The sequence below is a fragment of the Saimiri boliviensis genome, chromosome 2, assembly GCF_048565385.1.
Source record: "Saimiri boliviensis isolate mSaiBol1 chromosome 2, mSaiBol1.pri, whole genome shotgun sequence".
Taxonomy (NCBI): Eukaryota; Metazoa; Chordata; class Mammalia; order Primates; family Cebidae; genus Saimiri; species Saimiri boliviensis.
This window is the reverse complement of record NC_133450.1, coordinates 161,466,204-161,478,247: the sequence shown is the minus strand read 5'-3', so window position 1 is coordinate 161,478,247 and position 12,044 is coordinate 161,466,204. Positions and strand designations below refer to the sequence as shown.

The 12,044-nt window shown below is 37.7% G+C and overlaps 1 pseudogene; it reads left to right on the top strand.

Moving 5' to 3' along the window:
* The first annotated feature begins 10,886 nt into the window (after window positions 1-10,886).
* Window positions 10,887-11,256, top strand: LOC101045163 (NADH dehydrogenase [ubiquinone] 1 alpha subcomplex subunit 5-like; annotated as a pseudogene).
* Window positions 11,257-12,044: the final 788 nt, after the last annotated feature.

The window sequence follows — 12,044 nt, the reverse complement described above, 5'->3', positions numbered from 1 at the left end:
AATGAAGTCAATCCTTCCCCTTTTTCAGTTAATTTGTCTAAATAGAATTTCGCTGATGTTTAAACACCCACTGCCTGCTGTTACCTACAGGCAAAATACTTGCCATCCATGGAAAATGAATGAATTGAATATTTCGAACAAATAAACATAAACAGTTTAACTTGTGACACATTCTGACTTAAGATTACGAATTCATTGGCCCTGATTCATCCTTGATAGGCTGAGTTTAGTGACTTAATCCTGTTGCCCAGTGTAAAAACAGGGCTGTAAGGGGTAAGCATAAGAGCTGCCAAAGATGGTTCCTTCATTTCCTTTCCTTCAAATTATGTCTACTGATCATAAAGCCCCAAAACATGCATTACTCTTCTTATATTTCATTTCATTTAATGTTTGTATTAAGTTTTCAAACATAAAGCACAGTTGTGGCAATAATATTATGAACCCAATGTATACATTGCATCACCCAACTTCAAAAACTAATATGTGACAAGCTTATTTCAGTTATACTTTTATTTACTACTCCTTCAATTATTTTAAAGCAAATAATATAGCATCATTTCATGCCATAGAGATATTTCAGCATGTATCTTTAAAAATGAAATTCTTTTTAGAAGACAAAAAAATGCACACCCGATAAATTAACAATAATTCCTTAATATAATCAAATATCTATACAATGTTAAGACATCCTGGTTATCTTATTATATTCACAGTTCCCACCCACACCAAAGGGAGGGAATTATGCAAAGTATGAACTCCAGGGAGTGAGAATCTTGAAGGCAGGATTGTTACCTAGGTATACAGATGCCATGGTGGTTTGCTGCCTCCATCCCCCTGTATATATTTATATATGTTAATGACTTTATTATAAAAGATACAACTCAGGAACACCTAAGTGGAAGGGAATGCATAGGACAAAGTCTGAAGGCATGAGGGTGGCACAGTTTCCATGCCCACTCTAGAGGCTCCACTTTCCCCAAACATCAGCGTGTAGACAAAGAGCCCATCTTTCTTCATCCCACTTGTCTTGCCTGCAGTGAAAACAATAGAACCTTCAGGAAAATGTGTTTACCAATGTGGAAGCTCTTATAAATTTTTAAACCAGATTATTCATTTAAATCAGGACCCCGATAAGCTCTTCATATTAAGACAGTTTAGATATGCCTTTTAAGGCACACTCCCTCTGTTCTTTTTCCTGGCCTTTCTTATTGTTATCATTATTGAAGAAACTAGATAATTAATTCTGTAGAGTTTTTAAAAGTTGTTTTGATAAGTACATTCCTGTAATGTCATTTATTGCGTTTCTTTGTCATCTGTATTACCTATTAATTGATAGGTAAATCTAGATGCCTGATTAGATTCAGATCATTTTTTTTCCTTTCTGGGAAAATTTCCTTCACAGGTAATATTGCATACTTCCATGAGGATACGCATGGTTGTCTCCCTTGCTTGGTATTATCAACTATCAATGTTTACAACTTGGACCCATTAATTTATTAGGGGGTTGAAAAATAGCAATATTTGTCATTCCTTCTTCATTTATTAGCTAGAATACTTCCACACAGAGAAATTTTCCCTCATCAGTGATTGGGTTGCCTTGAGGTAATATCATGTAAAAATGAAGAACAAATACTTGACTTCTTTTTCTCTTTAGAAGTTTTAAAAATAAACAAATAAAATGAATCACCAACGTCATTAATGAGTTGTTTTTGGTACATTATAAACCCATGGATTTAAACATATTTGATGCAATTCAATCCATTGGAGTTTTTGTCTTAAATAATGCCCAAATTATTTTATGTTTGACCAGTGGGAGCTTATTTAAATTGTCTCCCAAGTTATTTTGACATTACTCAAGTAGACTTTGATAGCTACTTTCTTTTCAATAATAGAGGATTTTTCAGACATGTTTCCTTTTGCCCCATATCTAGAATCAGTCATTTTTCCAAGAAACACAAGTTCCTTTTAATGATAATGATACAGTCTGTGTACTAAGAGTAGACTTTACTATTAAGTTGGTCATTGATTTTCGGCATTTTCAGTGTGGAGATAATAAAAGGTTTTAAAGAAAAAAATACATCATTGGTTCATATTGATGATTACAGTTAAGATTCAGGGCCACAGAATTTTTTTTAAATAACAACATTATAGAGTTATAACATACATGCCATAAAATATACTCTTTTAAGTATACAATTCAATAGTTGTTAGTGTATTCTTAGAATTATGAAACCATAGTCACAATCAATTTTAGAACATTTTCACCACCACCAAAAGAAACTCTGGACCTTTTAGCTATTACTTACCCTTCTCAATCCTCCACTTTCCCCCTCCTTAACCAGCCCTAAGCAACACTATTTCACATTCTGTCTTTATAGATTTGCCTAATCCTGACATTTCATATAAATGGAGTCATAGAATGTGTGATACATTGTGTCTGGGTTCTTTCACCTAGCATCATGCTTTCAAGGTTCATCCATGTTGCAACATGTATTAGCATTTCTTTTTTTTTAATTATATTTTTAGTTTTGGGGTACATGTGCAGATCTTACAGGATTGTTACATAAGTATACACATGTCATGGTGGTTTGCTGCCTTCATCCCCCTGTCACCTACATTAGGTATTTCTCCTAGTGTTATCCCTCTCCAATTTCCCTACCCCCTGCTCTCCTTCCCCTAGCCATCCACTCCCCAGCAGACCCCAGTGTATGATGATCCCCCCCCTACCCTGTGTCCATGTATTCTCATTTTTCAACACCCACTTATAAATAAGAACATGTGGTATTTGGTTTTCTGTTCTTGTGTCAGTTTCCTGAAGATGATGGTTTTCAGCTTCATCTACGTCCCTGCAAAGGACATGAACTCATCCTTTTTTATGGCTGCATAGTATTCCATGGTTTATATGTGCCACATTTTCTTTATCCAGTCTATTGATGGGCATTTGGGTTGGTTCCAAGTCTTTGCTATTGTAAACAGTGTCACAACGAACTTATGTATGCATGTGTCTTTATAATAGAATGATTTATAATCCTTTGGGTACATACCCAGTAATGGGTTTGCTGGGTCAAATGGTATTTCTATTTTAAATCCTTGAGGAATAACCATGCTATCTTTCACAATGGTTGCACCAATTTATAGTCCCACAGACAGTGTTAAGTCATTCCTATTTTTCCACATCCTCTCCAGCATCTCTTGTCTCCAGATTTTTTAATGATTGCCATTCTAACTGGCATGGGATGGTATCTCAATGTGGTTTTGATTTGCATTTCTCTAATGACCAGTGATGATGAGCATTTTTTCATGTTTGTTGGCTGATAAATGTCTTCTTTTGAAAAGTGGCTGTTCACATCCTTCACCCACTCTTTGATGGTTTTTTTTTTTTTTTTTTTTTTCTTGCAGATCTTTTTTAGTTCTTTGTAGTTTCTGGATATTAGCCCTTTGTCAGAGGAGTAGATCACATTTTTTTTTCCCATTCTGTTGGTTGCCAGTTCACTCTAATGATTGTTTCTTTTGCTATGCAGAAGCTGTTAAATTTAATTAGATCCCATTTGACTATTTTGGCTTTTGTTGACATTGCTTTTGGTGTTTTATTCATGAAGTCCTTGCCTATGCCTATGTCCTAAATTGTTCTGCCTAGATTTTCTTCTAGGGATTTTACAGTATTGGGCCTTATGTTTAAGTCTTTAATCCATTGGAGTTGATTTTAATGTAAGGTGTAAGGAAGGGGTCCAGTTTCAGTTTTCTGCACATGGCTAGCCAGTTTTCCCAACATCATTTATTAAACCGGGAATCGTTTCCCCACTGCTTGTTACTGTCAGGTTTGTTAAAGGTCAGATGGTTGTACACGTGTGGCATTACTTCTGAGGCCTCTGTTCTGTTTCATTGGTCTGTATCTCTGTTTTAGTACCAGTACCATGCTGTTTTGATTACTGTAGACTTGTAGTATAGTTTGATCAGGTAGCATGATTCCTCTAGCTTTGTTCTTTTTGCTTAGGATTGTCTTGGCTATGTAGGCTTTTTTTTCATTTCATATGAAGTTTAAGGCGGTTTTTTCCAGTTCTATGAAGAACGTAGCTTGATGATGATAGCACTGAATCTATAAATTACTTTGGGCAGTATGGCCATTTTCACAATATGGATTCTTCCTAACCATTAGCATGGAATATTTTTCCATCTGTTTGTGTCCTCTCTTATTTTCTTAAGCAGTGGCTTGTAGTTCTCTTTGAAGAGGTCCTTCACATTCTTTGTTAGTTGTATTCCTAGGTATTTTATTCACTTTGCAGCAATTGTAAATGAAAGTTCACTCATGATTTGGCTCTCTGTCTGTTATTGGTGTATAGGAATGCTTGTGATTTTTGCATATTGATTTTGTATCCTGAGAGTTTTCTGAAGTTGCTTATCAGCTTAAGGAGATTTGGGGCTGAAATGATGGAGTCTTCTAAATATACAATCATGTCATCTGCAAATAGAGACAATTTGACTTCCTCCTTTCCTAACTGAATATCCTTTATTTCTTTTTCTTGACTGATTGCTCTAGCTAGAACTTCCAATACTATGTTGAATAGGAGTGGTGAGAGAGGGTATCCTTGTCTAGTGCCAGTTTTCAAAGGGAATGCTTCCAGTTTTTGCACATTCAGTATGATATTGGCTGTGGGTTTGTCATAAGTAGCTTTTATTATTTTGAGATATGTCGCATCGATACCTAGTTTATTGAGAGTTTTTGGCATAAAGGCTGTTGAATTTTGTTGAAGGCCTTCTCCGCATCTATTGAGATAATCGTGGACTTCGTCTCTGGTTTTTTTATGTGATGGATTACGTTTATAGACTTGTGTATGTTGAACCAGCCTTGTATCCCCAGGATGAAGCCTACTTGATCATGGTGGATAAGCTTTTTGATGTGCTGTGGCAATCGGTTTGCCAGCATTTTATTGAAGATTTTTGCATCAATGTTCATTTTGGATATTGGCCTGAAATTTTCTTTTTTATTTGTGTCTTTGCCAGGTTTTGGTATCAGGATGTTGTTGGTCTCATAAAATGAGGTAGGGAGGATTCCCTCTTTTTGTATTGTTTGTAATGGTTTCAGAAGGAATGGTACCAGTTCCTCTTTCTATGTCTGGTACAATTTGGCTGTGAATCCGTCTGGACCTAGACTTTATCATTTTTTTTGTTGCATCTATTCAATTCTTCTCTCTTTTCTTTTTTATTGGTCTGGTTAGCAGTCTGTCTATTTTGTTGATATTTTCAAAAATCCAGCTCCTGGATTTATTGATTTTTTGAAGGGTTTTTGGTATCTCTATCTCCTTCAGCTCTGCTCTGTTCTTAGGAGGTTCACTCCAGACCCTGCTTGCCTGGGAATCACCCGCAGGGGCTGCAGAACAGCAAGGATTGCTGCCTATTCCTTCCTCTGGTAGCTTCGTCCCAGGAGGATACCTGCCAGATGACAGCCAGAGCTCTCCTGTATGAGGTATCTCTTTGGATATACGGGGGTCAGGGAGCCACTTGAGGAGGTAGTCTGTCCCTTATTAGAGCTGAAGTGCTGTGCTGGGAGCTCTGTTGCTCCCTTCACAGCTGCTGGGCAGAGATGTTTAAGCCTGGCTGCAGCGGAACTCACAACCACCCCTTTTTCTAGGTGATCTGTCCTGGGAAATTGGGGCTTTATTTATAAGTCCCTGATGGGCTGCTGCCTTTTCTCAGAGATGCCCTGCCCAGCAAGGAGGAAGTCTAGTCACAGTCTGCCTGCAGAGGCATTGCTGGGCTGCCATAGGCTCTGCCCAGCAGCTGTGTAAACTTCCTTGTGCTTTTGTCTACACAGGTAAGGTTAGAAATGCCTCGGTAATGGTGGGCTGCCTCTGTAATGGTAGACTGCCTCAGTGATGGCAGACACCCTTCCCCTCACCAAGCTTGACCATCTCAATTAAGCACAAACTGCTCTGTTGGCTGCGAAAATCCCAAGCCAGTGGGTTCAGTTTGCTGGTCTCTGTGGGGATGGGACCCACTGAGTTAGATCACCTGGCTCCCTGCCTTCAGGCCCCTTTCTCTCATGGGTATGGGCAGCTCTCTCTCGCAGGCACTCCAGGTGCCAGCCAAAACGGCTGCTCAGATTTGTGCTGGAAATCTGTGGTGCTGACTGAATCAGCCACCCAGATTTGTGCTGGAAACAGGCAGCACCTGTCGGCCCAGCAGGAATTTCCTGGGCTGTGGGCTGCAAAGACCACATCAGAACAGAACCAGAACATCAGAACCAGAAGGCCGGAGTGGCCGGAAAAGTCCCTGATGGCCTCCATTGGGTAGGAGAAGGCGATCTTCCAGTCCATTGCACTTCCTGGGTGAGGCAGCACCCCACCCTGCCTCAGTTTGCCCTCCTCGGGCTACATTCTGTGTCCAACCGTCCCATTGAGATGAACCTTGTACCTCGGTTAGAAATGCAGAGATCACTCACCTCTGTGTTGCTCTTGCTGGGAAATGCACTCCGGGGCTGTTCCTATTCAGCCATCTTGGCAGAAGTCCACCCTAGCATTTCAATCCTTTTCACAACTGAATAATATTTCATTGTATGGATAGACTGTCTTTTCTTTATCCACTCATCAGTTTATGAATACTTGAGTTGTACTGATACCACTATGAATAATAGCGTTATAAACTTTCACATACAAGTTTTTATGTAGACATATGTTTTTATTTGTTATGTGTATATACAAAGAAGTAGAATTGTTGGGTCAAATGATATCTCTGATATCTTGTCATAGGGCAAACTTCTGGCCCCCAAATTGGAGAGACAGGCAGATACAGGGAATCAGAACTTATCCAAGCAGAAATCTACAAGCAGAAGCCTCCATGGAAACTAGTGCCAGGGCAGGAAACCCTGCATGCTGGAGGCTCAGTGTGGACAAGTCTGAGAGTCAAAAATTCCAGGGAAACCCAGTCATTAATAGGGAGTAGGTCTATGCCTTTGTGAGTTTACTTCCTGAAGTTCTACCAGATTCTCACCATGAAGATCAGAGAAAAATTCCCTCAGGTTTCCAGCAGAGGGAGGGAAAAAGGAACTACCTTGAAATATCCAGAACATTCTGTTCTTAACAAGATCCCTTGTCTTTTTGAGGCACTACCACATAGTTTTTGAAAGCAACTGCACCAATTTCTACTTCTGCTAGCAGTATATGAGGTTCTGATTTCTCCACATTCTCACCCACATTACTTATTGTCTGGCTTTTATTACAGCCATTCTGATGGATGTGAAATGATATCTAATTGTCATTTTCATTTCCCTGATGACTAATGATGTTGAGCGTCTTTTCATCTGCTTGCTTATTGGCCATCTTCTTTGGACAAATATCTATTCACATTCTTTAACCATTTTAAAAATTGGGTTATTTATTTTTAAAAAACTGAGTTGTAAAAGGTCTTTATATATTCTAGACATAAGTTCTTTATACATGATTTCCTCAAATCATATTTTCTCTTATTCTGTGGGTACAGCTCCAGCTTTACCTCCTGCCTGTTACCATCATGACTTTGACAGTCTAGCCATAACTTAATTCCTGGCCCTCTATTTAAAAATTCCTAAAACCTAGCTAAAACTATTTTTCTCTCTCATAAATTCCAACTAAACTTTCAGGACAAAGAAATTGTCCCCAGATGATCTCAAGATGATCAGTTTATTATCTTTTCATATACCTATCTCCCATATATGTAACTTATTCTTTGCACATTGTTTACACAAGTAGAACTTTACAGAATAGCCTGCATGCACTGACTCTAAAAGGAATAGAAGTTCAGAAAAAGGTGGACAAATTTGTTTTATAGAAGTCAGAATATCTTCCTGGAGAATGTAGAAGTTCAGCTCATCTATAGCCTCTCTGTACATATGAAACTCTTATCGAGTTACTTATAGTCAACGTGTTTATTCTAGAGTAGGTTCAGCTCATTTTTCCAGTTCTTTCTCATGTTCTTAAAGGACCCTACTAGGATCTTCCTCAGTCTGATCTCATAACACTTAGCCTAGGAATGCTGGATTTTTATGATACTTATTTGAGAACTAAAAATGGCCATCTAACTGAACCCTGTCATTTATAACAGACACAGCATAGCATGACAGTCCTTGGAGTGTGTTATCAGATATGTGAGATTCTCCAGAGCCTTACCTTTTTTAAATTTTCTCTTTTTTTAAATAATTGCTGTTCATTAAGAAACATCCTAGACTGTAATTCAGCATGTACATCTGCAAGATCCTTTAGAATCCTAATATGCAATTTTTGTAACTGAGAAGTTTGCTAATTTACAGCACCCAAGTGCTCTCCCACATCTAATCTTACTGAAACATCAGATGCCCCTTAGCCGTGTTTGCTCTGTGTTTTCCAGTTTGAACTTAACTTCTGCAGAGTCAAAAAGCTAAAAGAAGCTGCAATTGGTGAAAAGAACTGGGGAAAGATTAGACACTTAACTGAGAAAGTGGGTATTGTTTCTTAGTTCAGTAATACACATAGTGTGTGTGACTTCAGACACAGCTCACAATCAATACTGACCCCATTTCCTCATTCATATAAAAAGGCAAGTATATACAGCTCCTAGAATTTCATGTTTGCTCTTGATAAATGTAGTTTTCACTGTCATTCATAGGAATATTTCTATAAAAATATATAAACATATACATTCAGAATACATATATAGAGAAGCTATATATACCATATATATGTATTCTGAATGTGTATGTTTAGATATCAAGAATATGAATATATATATATATATATCTCCTATAGCTATCCAATTGAGTCATTTTTTGTAATATTCAAGTGGCACCAAGCCACCATCTTCTTTTGGTAAAATCAATTCTCCTAACCCAAGGTTCTTCTTCCCAAAAAATACTCATAAATCCTATGAATCAGTCATTTTATCCATATTTGACCTATGTATGTTGTCATCTACCTAGAAATCTCAGAGGCTCTTTTGCAAGAGGCTCTCTAGCATTGCTGACCTCTGATAATTTAGTCTTCTTCACCACTATTGCACATGACTACCATCAAAACCCAAGCAAGTTCCCACCTGCAATGAGAGGGGCATGGAAATTGCCCCTCTGTACCAACAGGTAAAAAGATAAACAAGCTGAAAAATCAACAGCTCCTCTTAGATCCGTAAGATACATGAAGTCACAGGGCAAACTTCTGGCCCCCAAATTGGAGAGACAGGCAGATACAGGGAATCAGAACTTATCCTAGCAGAAATCTACAAGCAGAAACCTCCATGGAAACTAGTGCCAGGGCAGGAAACCCTGCATGCTGGAGGCTCAGTGTGGACAAGTCTGAGAGTCAAAAATTCCAGGGAAACCCAGTCATTAATAGGCAGTAAGTCTACGCCTTTGTGAGTTTACTTCCTGAAGTTCTACCAGGTTCTCACCATGAAGATCAGAGAAAAATTTCCTCAGGTTTCCAGCAGAGGGAGGGAAAAAGGAACTACCTTGAAATATCCAGAACATTCTGTTCTTAACAAGATCCCTTGTCAGAAGAAACTATTTAATCAGAGCTAAGCTTGCTGGGGTTTTATCAGAAATTAATTAACCTAGGGGAAGGGAAATATCCAAACAGGCCCCCTCCAGCCCTCCTGCTCCACCTAAGGAGGTGGGTAGAGACTCTGAGACCTAACTATAGGACTATGGAAACTTCTTCCACCTGCCCCAATATCTTATCACCGACTTACTAAAGGCCTGTTTACAGCAGTTCCTTTTACCCAGTACATGCCCAGCTATTAAAGTAGCCTTTAAAAAAACCTGCCAGTTTGTACAATAATATAATGGTGGATGCCTATTATTGTACATTTGACTAAACCCACAGAATGTACAACTCCAAGAGTGAACTCTATTGTAAACAATAGACGTTTGGTGATGAAGATGTATCAATCTAGGTTCATCAGTTGTAACTAATGCATCATTCTGGTGGGGGATAATGATAACCGGGAAGCTATACAGGGGTGGGAAATCTCTGCACCCTTCCCTCAGTTTTGCTATGAACTACTCTAAATAAATATATAGATAGATAGATTTATTTATATTTATATTATATATATTAGAGAAATAAATCAACCTACAGATGAGATAATATTTCATGTATATGCATCGGGGTAGTCAGAGTATTGGCAAGGTATGCCAGATAAGCCAAGAAAGAGTTGTGGGAAGAAGGTTAAATTTATACCTATAAATATAATGGGAAGTGAATTTTAGCATAGGTGTGGTCACGTGTATAGTCTGAAAATAGGGGGAAATCAGTGGATAAAGCCTCCTATGATAGTGAATACTGCTTATATATATATATATATATATATATATATATATATATATATATCTCCTATATTAAAAATGGGAAACGAACAACTTCAGTGATGTGAAAGCGGCTGTAGTTTCTGTGTGATACCGCAATCACCCGAGGAACCCATGTGCCCAAGGTAAGACTTTGTATTCGTCACAGCTGTAGACTCACAGTGAATGGCCTATTGAGAGGCAGAAATGCTACTCTTCTCTTTTGGTCCTATAAATACACAAAAATCAAAACTGTCTGAGACTGCTTCTGCTCCCTATTAATGCCTTCACATCATATGTACACACACATGTGCACGTGCAGACACACACACACACACACACACACACACTCCTCACAATGTGGCTGGGTTAGAGGGGCTCCTAGTATCAGACACAAGAACCTTTAAGACTAGGTGCCTTAGAGAGCAGAGGAGCCTCCTCGTACCCTTTGCCCATGCTCACGTCATTTTTTGAAACAGCTTTATTAAAATATAACTGACATACAACAAACTGAACATAATTTCAATGTACAATTTGATATTTTGACATGTATATTCCTGTGGAACTGTGTCCCCGGATAAGATAAAAAACAAATTTATTTTCCCCGCGACTCGTTGGCACTATTACGGCGGGTGTGCTGAAGAAGACCACAGGTGGGATTGGCTGTGTGCAATACTCCACACGAGAGGCTAAGAATATTGTACACAAAGATTCTTCATGTTCTTGAGGATATCCCTAAAAATGCAGCATATAGAAAACATACAGAACAGATTATAAATGAGAAGCTGGCTACGGTTAAAGCGGAACCAGATGTTGAAAAATTAGAAGACCAACTTCAAGGTGGTCAGTTAGAAGAGGTGATTCTTCAGGCTGAACATGAACTAAGTCTGGCAAGAAAAATGGTGCAGTGGAAAACATGGGAGCCATTACTGGAAGAGCCTCCTGCAGATCAGTGGAAATGGCCAATATAATTGTTAAGTGATTTTGGTGGGTCGATGGGAAACTGATGTAATTAAACATTCTGTTCTATTAAGAGTGTGTTTATATTATTGACATAATCAAGAAAACTGATATAGAAAATATCTAGGAATCTGTTAAATTAGTGATTAGGATAATTCGGTCATGTGAATCCATTTTTGATTTGTAAAGTAGTCACACAAATTATTTCAAAGATGATATTTCTATGAACAGAGACGTCATGGAAAGATTTGAGAATTAATTAGAAAAATTCCTACAGATCTTCAATGTAGAGGCCATAATCAAAAAGTAAAGTTTCTTTAGTAGTATGTTCAATATATCATTCATTTTTTAAAAATTATCCTGAAGAAGAAAAGAAAAGGTCCTTAATTATTATGGTCTAAACAAATTTATAGATCACTGTTTAAGGTAAAAAATAAGAGTGATATTTTCAAGTGTGATAAAATAGCACAAATGGCTGGTAATAAAATCTGAAATTATGGTTAACCTCCTTAACTGCGATCTTACGGGTGTAAAGTAAAATTTAAATATATAGTTATATATTGATTACAACATCCATAATGCCCTTTTGTTTTAGTCATTATTTGAATTATACCATTTACTCTGTTTTCTTATAGTCTTAATTTTATTACATTTTGTTGTTACTATATTATATTTGAAAACCATTAAATTAGAATACATTGTACAGTTGAAGAAATTGACTTGGTACTTGAAAGAAATATTTCCCATTGCATAGAGGTACTTGGAAAATCTTTTCTTTTTGTTGTATTTGTGTAAGTTA